Here is a 10,213-nt window from a genome sequence, read left to right on the forward strand (position 1 = left end):
ATATTAAAACAAAGCTAAAAAGCAGAGTAGATTGTTCTCTTCATAGTGTGCAATGACTATTTAAAGGTATTTTTGTTTTTAAAATTAAAAGCTAAATTACTGTAACTACCTGAAACCAGATCAGGCAAAAACCCTTTTGTCTGGTCATTATTGCCTTGCCTCTTCAAGTTTATCAGTGATAACTTTTGTTAAAATTTAGAAATGTTTAATTTTTTCTCATAATCTAGAAATACAATCCCATCAACATTTTGAATTTAAAAGTCCTTCTCATTTACGTAGGCATGAATTTTCAAAATGCTATTTGCTGGCCCATATACAATTGTGTGTGTGTTACTGGTAATAGCTGTCGGACAAGGTTGTGTGTGTGACTGTTAATGAAACAAGCCAAAAGATAATTTTACATAATACCTGGACTTTGAGCTAGTTCTATTCATATTGATATTAGAGTCTGTCTACAAGTCTGTTTGGTCAAGAACTGTTTGGACCTCTAAATATGGTATGCAAATTCCTCTTATCCTATCTTAAAGCAAGGTCAGGATTTGGTTGTGCCAGGAAAGTGGGAAATCCCTGGAACTGGACTATTTTCAATAACATGGAAAGGGAAGGGACAGAGAGGAGGGCCACCGTGCTCACAATGTTTCAGGGGGCGGGGGAGAGCTATACTGAAGAGGGACCAGTGGGGGCAACTGCACCATCAAGAGAGTGGCTAGCTGAGTCTGGCCCATCACCATCATGCCTGTCATCAGACCAGATAAGAAGCCCCTTGCCCCCAAACCCTCCCTCACCCTGGCCCTTATCCACAGCATGGGAGGAAGGGTGGAGAGAGAAAGCCCTTCCAGCCAGGGGAGGAAAGGCCCTAGGTGGCCAGCAGAGCTGAGGGGAAAGAAAAGGCCCATGCTGACTGGGGGGAAGAGAAAAGACCCCTACCAGCCAGAGAGGTTTTGGGGAGAGAGGAGGCCCCCGCCATCCAGGGATGCTGAACAGAGAGAGAAAGCCCCTGCCAGTTGGAATTGTTGGGGGCAGAGAGAAGGCCCAGATGGTTGGGAGGTTCAGGGGGTGGGGGTGCACACTAAGGCTAGGTCTAGACTGCAACATTTTTTCAAAAAAAGCTACACAAAATGTGCTCCGCATTTTGCGTAGCTTTTTCCGTTTTTTTTTCGGAACAGGCTTTTCCACCATTTGGCCCCGTCTAGACGGGGCCAAATGGTGGAAAAGCCTCCTCTTTCAGCAGAGCCCTTATGCCTTGTGAAATGAGATATGCAGGGCTCCCTGAAAGAGCGTGCTTGCTCTTCCACGAAAAAAAGTGGAAGAGCAAATGTGTTCCTTGGACACAGCGGGGGTTTTGTGGGATACCTCTGGTATCCCGCAAAAACCCAGTAGACTAAATGTAGCGTAAGTGAACTGCCCTAAGTGCCTTGATTTCTATGTGTAACTGCAGCTTTTGTGCAAACCACATGCCTTGGCTTCACAGCTTAGAATAATAAAATCATAGAGCTGGAAGAGACCTCAGGAGGTCATCAAGTCCAGCCCCCTTCCCAAGGCAGGACCAATCCCAACTAAATCAACCCAGCCAGGGCTTTGTCAAGTCGAGACTTGAAAACCTCTGGGGATGAAGTTTCCATCACTTCCCTAGTTAACCCATTCCAGTACTTTACCACCCTCCTAGTGAAATAGTTTTTCCTAATATACAACCTGGACCTCTCCCACCACAACTTGAGACCATTGTTCCTTGTTCTGCCATCCGTCACTACTGTGAACAACCTTTCTCCATCTTCTTTGGAACCTCCCTTCAGGAAGTTGAAGGCTGCTATCAAATTCCCCCTCACTCTTCTCTTCTGTAGACTAAACAAACCCAAATCCCCCAGTCTCTCTTCATAGGTCATCTGCTCTAGCCCCCTAATCATTTTGGTTGCCCTCCGTTAGACCCTCTCCAATGCGTCCACATCCCTTCTATAGTGGGGGGCCCAGAACTGGACACAATACTCCAGATGTGGCCTCACCAGAGCCGAATAAAGGGGAACAATCACTTCTCTAGATCTGCTGGCAATGCTTCTCCTAATGTAATCTAATATGCCATTAGCCTTCTTGGCTACAAGGGCACACTGTTGACTCATATCCAGCTTCTCATCCACTGTAATCCCCAGGTCCTTTTCTGTGGAACTGCTACTTAGCCAGTCATCCCCAGCCTGTAACAATGCTTGGGATTCTTCTGTCCGAAGTGCAGGACTTTATACTTGTCCTTGTTGAACCTCATCAGATATCTTTTGGCCCAACCCTCTAATCTGTCTAGGTCACTCTGGACCCTATCCCTGCCTCCAGCGTATCTACCTCTCCCCCTAGCTTAGTGTCACCTGAAAACTTGTTGAGGGTGCAATCCATCCCCTCATCCAGGTCATTAATAAAAATGTTGAACAAAACTAGTCCTAGAACCGATCCTTGTGGCAATCCGACTGCCAACCTGACAATGAGCCATTGATCACTACCTGTTGGGCCTGACAGTCTAGCCAGCTTTCTATCCATCTTACAGTGCATTTATCCAATCCATACACCCTTAACTTGATGGCAAGAATATTGTGGGAGACTGTATCAAAAGCTTTGCTAAAATCAAGGTATATCACATCCACTGACTTTCCCATATCCACAGAGCCAGTTACCTCATCATAGAAGCTAATCAGATTGGTCAGGCATGACTTGCCCTTCGTGAATCCATGTCGACTATTCCTGATCACCTTCCCCTCTTCCAAGTGCTTCAAAATGGTTTCCTTGAGGATCCCCTCCATGATTTTTCCAGGTACTGAGGTAAAGCTGACTGGTCTTTAGTTCCCTGGATTGTCCTTCTTCCCTTTTTTAAAGATGGGCACTACATTTGCCTTTTTCCAATCATCTGGGATCTCTCCCGATCTCCATGAGTTTTCAAAGATAATGGCCAAGGGCTCTGCAATGATATTTGTCAACTCCCTCAGAGGCAAAGAAAGCATTGAGTACTTCAACTTTTCCCACATCATCTGTCACTAGGTTACTTCCCTCATCCAGTAAGGGCCCTACACCCTCTCTGATCACCCTCTTATTGCTAACATGCCTGTAGAAACCTTTCTTGTTACCCTTCACATCCCTTGCTAGCTGCAATTCCAATTGCACTTTTACCTTCCTGATAACTCCCCTGCATTCTCGAGCAATATATTTATACTCCTCCCTAGTCATCTGCTCAAGTTTCCACTTCTTGTAAGCTTCCTTTTTGTGTTTAAGTTTACCAAGGATTTCCCTGATAAGCCAATCTGGTTGCCTACCATATTTGCTTTTTTTACTGTGCATTGGGATGGTTTCTTCCTGTGCCTTTAATAAGGCTTCTTTAAAATACTGCCAGCTCTCCTGGACTCCTTTCCCCTTCATGTAAGCATCCCAGGGAATCCTTCCCATCAGTTCTCTGAGGGAGTCGAAGTCTGCTCTTCAGAGGTCTAGGGTGTGTATTTTGCTACTCTCCTTTCTTTCTTTGGTCAGAATCCTGAAATCTACCATCTCATGATCACTGCTTCCCAGGTTGTCACCCACCTCTACTTCCCCTACTAGTTCCTCCCTGTTTGTGAGCAGCAGGTCAAGCTGTGCATGGCCCCTGGTCGGTTCCTTCAGCACTTGTACCAAGAAGTTATCCCCCAACATTCTCCAAAAACTTCCTGGATTGTCTGAGTACTGCTGTGTTGGTCTCCCAACAGATGTCAGGGTGATTAAAGTCCTTCATGAGAATCAGGGCCTGTGATCTAGAAGCTTCTCTCAGTTGTCTGAAGAAAGCCTCATCTACCTCATCCACCTGATCTGGTGGTCTATAACCAGGGCTTGACAAACCACAGTGAAATCCACTCACCAGACCCGCACTGCGCATGTGCCAGACCCGCATTGCACATGCGCACACCGCCGGTGAACGGGGCAACCGGCTGAAATCTACTTACTACAGGCAAGTAGATACACTGCTTTGTCAAGCTCTGTCTATAGTAGACACCAACCACAACATTACCCCTGTTGTTTCCACCTCTAAACTTAGCCCATAGACTCTCAACAGGCTTTTCTCCCTCTAAATACTGGAGCTCTGAGCAATCATACTGTTCTCTTACATGCAATGCAACTCCTCCTCCTTTTCTCCCCCACCTGTTTTTCCTGAACAGTTTATACACTTCCATGACAGTGCTCAGTCATGCGAGTCATCCCACCAAGTCTTCATTATTCCAATTAAATCATAGTTCTTTGACTGGGCATGGGCTTCTAATTCTTCCTGTTTGTTTCCCAGGCTTCTTGCATTTCTGCAAGAAATGGTCCCATGGTCGAAGAAACTAAAGCCCTGTCTCCGACACCACCTGCGCAACCACGCATTTACTTCCTCAATTCGACAGTCCCTACCTGGACCTTTTCCTTCAACAGGGAGGATGGACGAGAACACCACTTGCACTTCAAATACCCTGATCCTTCTTCCCAGTGTTACATAATCTGCTGTGACATGTTCAAAGTCATTCTTGGCCATATCATTAGTTCCCACATGGAGAAGCAGGAAGGGGTGGCGATCCAAAGGTTTGATCAGTTTTGGAAGACTCTCGGTCACATCCTGAATTCAAGCTCCTGGTAAGCAATGCACTTCTCGAGATTCCAGGTCCGGACGGCAGATGGATGACTCAGTCCCTCTTAGGAGAGAGTCCCTGACCACCACCACCTGCATTCTTTTTTTGGGGGTGGTAGTCGTGGAACCCCCCCTCCCTAGGACTATGCATCCATGCCTTCTGGTAGATGGTGTTCCCTTCTGATTTCTTCCCTGAGAGGTCCCTGCCAAAGCATTCTCCACCACTGGCTTATTTATAGGAGAAAGAAAGAGAAATAAAAATAAAGAAACTTGGTTCAGTATATATATATTTTATAAGTGAATGAGGGCACCCCACTTATTCCCAAAGTTTATAGCTAAATCACCTTACCAAAGGCAGTTTACAATAGAAATGAAGCAGTTTGCCTTAAGAAACTATAATAAAGTAACTAACCTTATAACAGAGTGACAATTAAAGTATACACATAAAGAAAACACATTGCAGGTACAATTCTCACCCCTGCGTTCCAGACTTGGCGTGGCCATCGTCTTTCTCTCAATCCCTCGGGAAGAAGTAGGGCGAGGTTGGGCGTCCCACGGACCTCGGGAGACAATCAAAGTTTCCCACGAAGGGTGCAAAGCATAATTCACACCTGGGAAAATGCAGACAATGGGCACCTCTGGTAAGTGATGGGCGAAGATTCCTCTCCTGTGACAGTGCAGGCATGTCAATTACTGATACTAGCCATCACGGCGACGGGAAGCCTCCCAGTCGTCAGCTAGCCCATTTACTGTCTGGTTTCTGTTTATGGTAGAATCAGGGACAGGCACCACACCTGCGTTCCCAGGGCATCAAAGGCTGACTGCCTTTCTCTTGCTCTCTGGGGGGGAGGGGGGAACAAGATGGGGTTTGTGTCTGGCTACAACGTATACTAGAGGGAGTGAGCTGGCCTTCACCGAGGTGGGGAGAGGCCAGAAGGATGCGCTGTTGGAATGTGTTAATGAACTATTTTAAGCTGAAGCCCTTACTCCCTAAAAAAACCTGATTCTTTCTTTGCTAATAATAATTCTTCTTTGAAGTTTGCTTTGATTTCTTGCCCTGACGTCAGACTTGTTTGGTTAAGGGTATAAAATACTAGGATTGATTGTATTAGCCAGCCTTACTGGGCCCGGCTCTGCTGGGGTCACGTTTGGCTCACTTTGTCTTATTGATCAATAAAACTGTTTATTAGCTGCCAAATCAGAGAGAAGTTTTTGCGTCAACACTGCCTTCCTTCTGAGAGATTCGTCAGATGTTTTTAAATGGCTCCTTGAAGGGCAGGAGAGAAAAAAAAATTTTCAAGGAAAAGAGCACCAAACACTGTGGGGCTCTCCCAGTGTGAACTCCAGGGTAAACTCTCCTGGTGGCTGCTGCTTTGTTTGCTGCTTTCTGCGTTCGCTCTGGCTGTCTTTTTTTTATACGCCTGAAACTAGGCCCATCTCAAAGCCGGGCCTCTGATGCAATCAGCACCCGTCAAAGTCATGCCTCTGATGCAATCAGCCCTTGAAGGCCCACCTGGAACAAAGCACTCCCAAATCACTTTTTTCAAAATTTCCAACTGCCACTCTTCAAACTGCCAAACACACAGTCAAACAAATGCTCTCAGACAAACACTTTGATACTCACTCAACCAGCTCACAACACAGCCCCACAAAAGTCACAGTTACCTGAGCTCCTCTAAGACGTTTCCCAGGCAACTTGCCTGTTGGCTGCTCCTCTGTTTGCTGCTCTCTGCATTCTCTCTAGCTGCCTCTTTATAAGGCTGAGGCTAAGCCTGGCTCAGAGCCTTACCTTTGATGAAATCAACCCCTGAAGGACCACCTGAGCTCAGGAAGTTTTGACTGTAGTTTAGTGTAAATGTTTTAAGGAATGGCGAGTGTACCTCGCTCCCTTCCTAATTCCTTCTCCAAACTCCCTGTTTGCAGCCCCTGGTCACTGACTCACTGCTTTATAAAGCCCTGACCTTCCTGATAGCCCCGCCCCTGATTAAGGTTCAACCAATGAGCAGAGGCTTCTTGATTTCAAACCTTGTTTAGAAGCTCACAGCTTCCAATGGCCACAGCACATGGTCCTTGAGAAAAAAAACCAGACAAACACAAGCTCAGCACACAGCAAGAAACCCACAAACACAAACACAGACTACAGACAGCCACTTCCCTCAAGGGTTCTGTATTTGCTTCTCCTTCACCTGGAGAACTTTCTCTCAAAACTCTCTGTTTGCAGCCCCTGTTCACAAAGCTTGCTGAGGTGCACTCCTCAGCTGAGGTCTGAGGCTTCCTTTGTCAGTGGCACTGAAAGCTTCAGATTGTCAAACGGGATTCCAGCAAGGACCACTGTGAGATCAGTCCACCACCGCAAAAGTGGAGAGAATTGAGGAGTTAATGGTGACGACCTTGCCCAGGTGATCTCTGGCTGAGGTGTATCCCATAGCTAGCCATGGGCCCATAAGCACGTATTATGCTTTGTGATGAGAAACTCAGAGAGCTCTGCGATGAAATCTGTCATCATTTGGAACCTTTTGTGGGGGGAGGGACACTCTTGCACTGACTAGAATCAGATGTAGAATGGAGCATACCCCCCTTTAGTCTTCAGGAGCATAAAGTACCTGGAGTAGAACCCCTTGCCTATGAGGTCTGGGGGGACTTCCTGTACCACCTGCAGCTGCAGTAAGGTGTACACCTCTTGCTGCAGCAGATTCTCATGGGATATGAGAGGGATGAGAGAGGAGCAGGTGTGGGGGGGAATAAATTGTAGGGTATAGTGTAGAGGACCCAGTGGTTCAATTTTATGGTCACCCAGGCTAGGAGAAAAGACAAAAGCCAGGTGGAGAAGCAGGGAGGGAAAGATCTGGGAAGGTAGCTGGAATGTCACCCTTGGGTACACCCTCAGAATGGGCATTTCGCCCTTGTTGAGAGCAGGTGGAGCTGGCCTGGGTGCAGGTGGAGGTCTGGTTGCTCTGCTGGCACATATAAGCCTTCTTTGTGGCTGACTCCTGGTTAGGCTGGTCTTGCTGTTGGTGCAGAACCTGGGGTTTAAAATGCTTCCGGTGTTAATTTGGCCATTAACTTCCAGATATTAAAATCATACTGCTCTATAAAGGCCTGATGATTCACCCCCCAGAGCTGGAAAATCGCCAATGGATACATTTTTCTGCCAAAGAGGTCCAGTGTCTTTGCCTCCTTATTTGTGGGTTTCACATTCAGTTGCCCCATCCTTCTGGTTCACTGATAATAGATACTACCCAGGAATCCAGGGAAGGATGGATGCATAGATACTCAGGATCCTGGTGACCGGCGGTGGTGTTCAGCAGAGCCATGATGGAATCTCAGTGATCAGCACCACACATTTACTGACTGGGGCCATGAAGGTGAAAAGGAGCAGGAACGAGACGGATGCCACAAAGGCGAGTATCTGCTCCATGGAGAAGACTTGGTATTCATAGTGATAGAAATGTAGCCGTGTTAGTCTGGTGTAGCTGAATAAAAAAACAGGACTATGTAGTACTACATAGTCCTGTGTTTTGGTATTCATAGTTACTGAGGATGAGTGACTACAACGGTCTCAGTATTGAGGCCACAGAGTCGTGCAGCATTTCATGGGTGGTGGGCGCTTCAAGCCCAAGTGATGGCTGGAGTCAGGAGATCTGCACTGAGGGCTCCACCACAAGGACAGCCCTACCTCTGCGGCATGATGGCTCTGGGTGGGTGAAAGCTGGTGGGACTCTCCCTGTGGGGGCAATCAAAGACTCTCTGATGGAGATGGTCCTATAGCAGGCTTACCCCTCACCTGGGATGCTGCTGACACCAGTCTGGGTGACACCCAGAGAGACAGAACAGCCTGCACTGCTTGTGGGGACTCCAGGATCGACGGGATGGTTAGGTGCTGGATTGCCATGCTGTTGTCAGGGGAAGCTGGCACTTCCATAGGAGGGCTGGCCTGCTCTTCCAAAACTGGGCTCCCCCCCCTTGGAAGGAATGAGCCGCCTGCCCTTTGTGGGTTCAGGCTCACCTTCAGCCTTGTCCTTGCCCTTGCGAGAGGGGGAATGGTCTCTGATGGGCTTCTTCTTTTTAGGAGCTGGTGCTAGGGACATGGATCTCTGCCGCTCTGACAATGGTCCCGGCCTGCACCCTCTCTGCACCGAAATGGGGGTACTATGCACTGAGTGTAGCCCATCTACTCCAGCACCAGTTAGATAAAGCCTTGAGTCTAATACCCTGCTTCTTTTTAGTGCGAGACTTAAAGCTTTTACATAGGTGACACCTGTCATTAATATGTCTATCCAGTATGGGGATCACCGACCAGCATAGATTTCTTGCACTGGTAGCAGCTCTTAAACCATAGGGAGTGGGGCATGCCCCATCCCAAGGCAAAGTACCTTTCTGGGACACCTACCATTAAGCAACTACACTAAGGGTGTGTCTAGACTACCTAGTTTTGTCGACAAAAGTGGACTTTTGTCGACAAAACAATACCAGCGTCTACACTACCGCGGAGTTCTGTCGACATAACGTCGACAGAACTCCGCGGTTTTGTCGACGCTGGTATACCTCATTTTACGAGGCAAAACACCTTCTGTCGACAGAGTTCTGTCGACAGAAGGTGTTATTGCCTGTAACGTTGCGTCCAGACTACGGAATTCTGTCGACAAAGCGGCTTGCTTTGTCGACAGAACTCCATGTGTCTGGACGCAAATTGTCGACGGAAGTTTTGTCGACAGTATCTGTCGACAAAACTTCCATCGACAAAACGCGGTAGTCTAGACGTACCCTAAGGAAAGAAGAAAATTACTAACAAATAACTACATTCAGCAAAAGTGTGTAATGAACAGACTGGAGTGAAGAAAAGGAACGTTCTAGCACCATCACTGCAGGAAGAAGGAACTGAGAGTGGTGGTGGGGAGTTAGCGGTGCCTCGTATACCACGCCAGACAAGCACCATTCCGGAGGACATCAGAGCCAGTTCCCTATGGATACCACTGGTGCACTGGGCATGTAGCAAGCACACATACCTAACATGGATTGGACATAAGCAAGCACTCAAAGAAGAGCAATGTATTTAGATCCCAAAGCTGGGCAGATAGAAGTACCCCTATAAATGCAAGGATTACATTTTATATTTTCTTGATCAAAAAATGTAGAAGTCATAAAATATTATTGGGAAAATAATATCCCTTTAGAAGAATATTTTGACAGAGGAACTCAACTCAGCCAGTATTGTAGTAAACAGTAAGTGTGATCCTATTACAGGTTATCATCATACAGGGCACATCCAGAAAACTCTGACTGACTCAGTGTTGTCTCCATATCAGTTGTGCAATATATGTACATGTTTTTCATTATATATAATTATCTCTGGTCAAAGACAAAAACATCCTAATGGTAGTTCAGGGCTAAGTTCAAGTCGCTAAGCAGCACCGGGGGTTTGGACAGATTTTTAACCATTTGGGTCCTGGGATGAGATCTTAACTAAAGTCACAAATAGAAATGAGTTTGATGGTCACGTTGCAAAAGTTGTTTCTAATGGACATTTGTCCTTCACAGCAAAGCACAAGTGAGACTCTGCTCATATAATGGGCTACATTGCCCATTAGCAATACTCTAAGGAATCCTTAA

Source organism: Pelodiscus sinensis, chromosome 4 (genome assembly GCF_049634645.1).
Source record: "Pelodiscus sinensis isolate JC-2024 chromosome 4, ASM4963464v1, whole genome shotgun sequence".
NCBI classification, from domain to species: Eukaryota; Metazoa; Chordata; order Testudines; family Trionychidae; genus Pelodiscus; species Pelodiscus sinensis.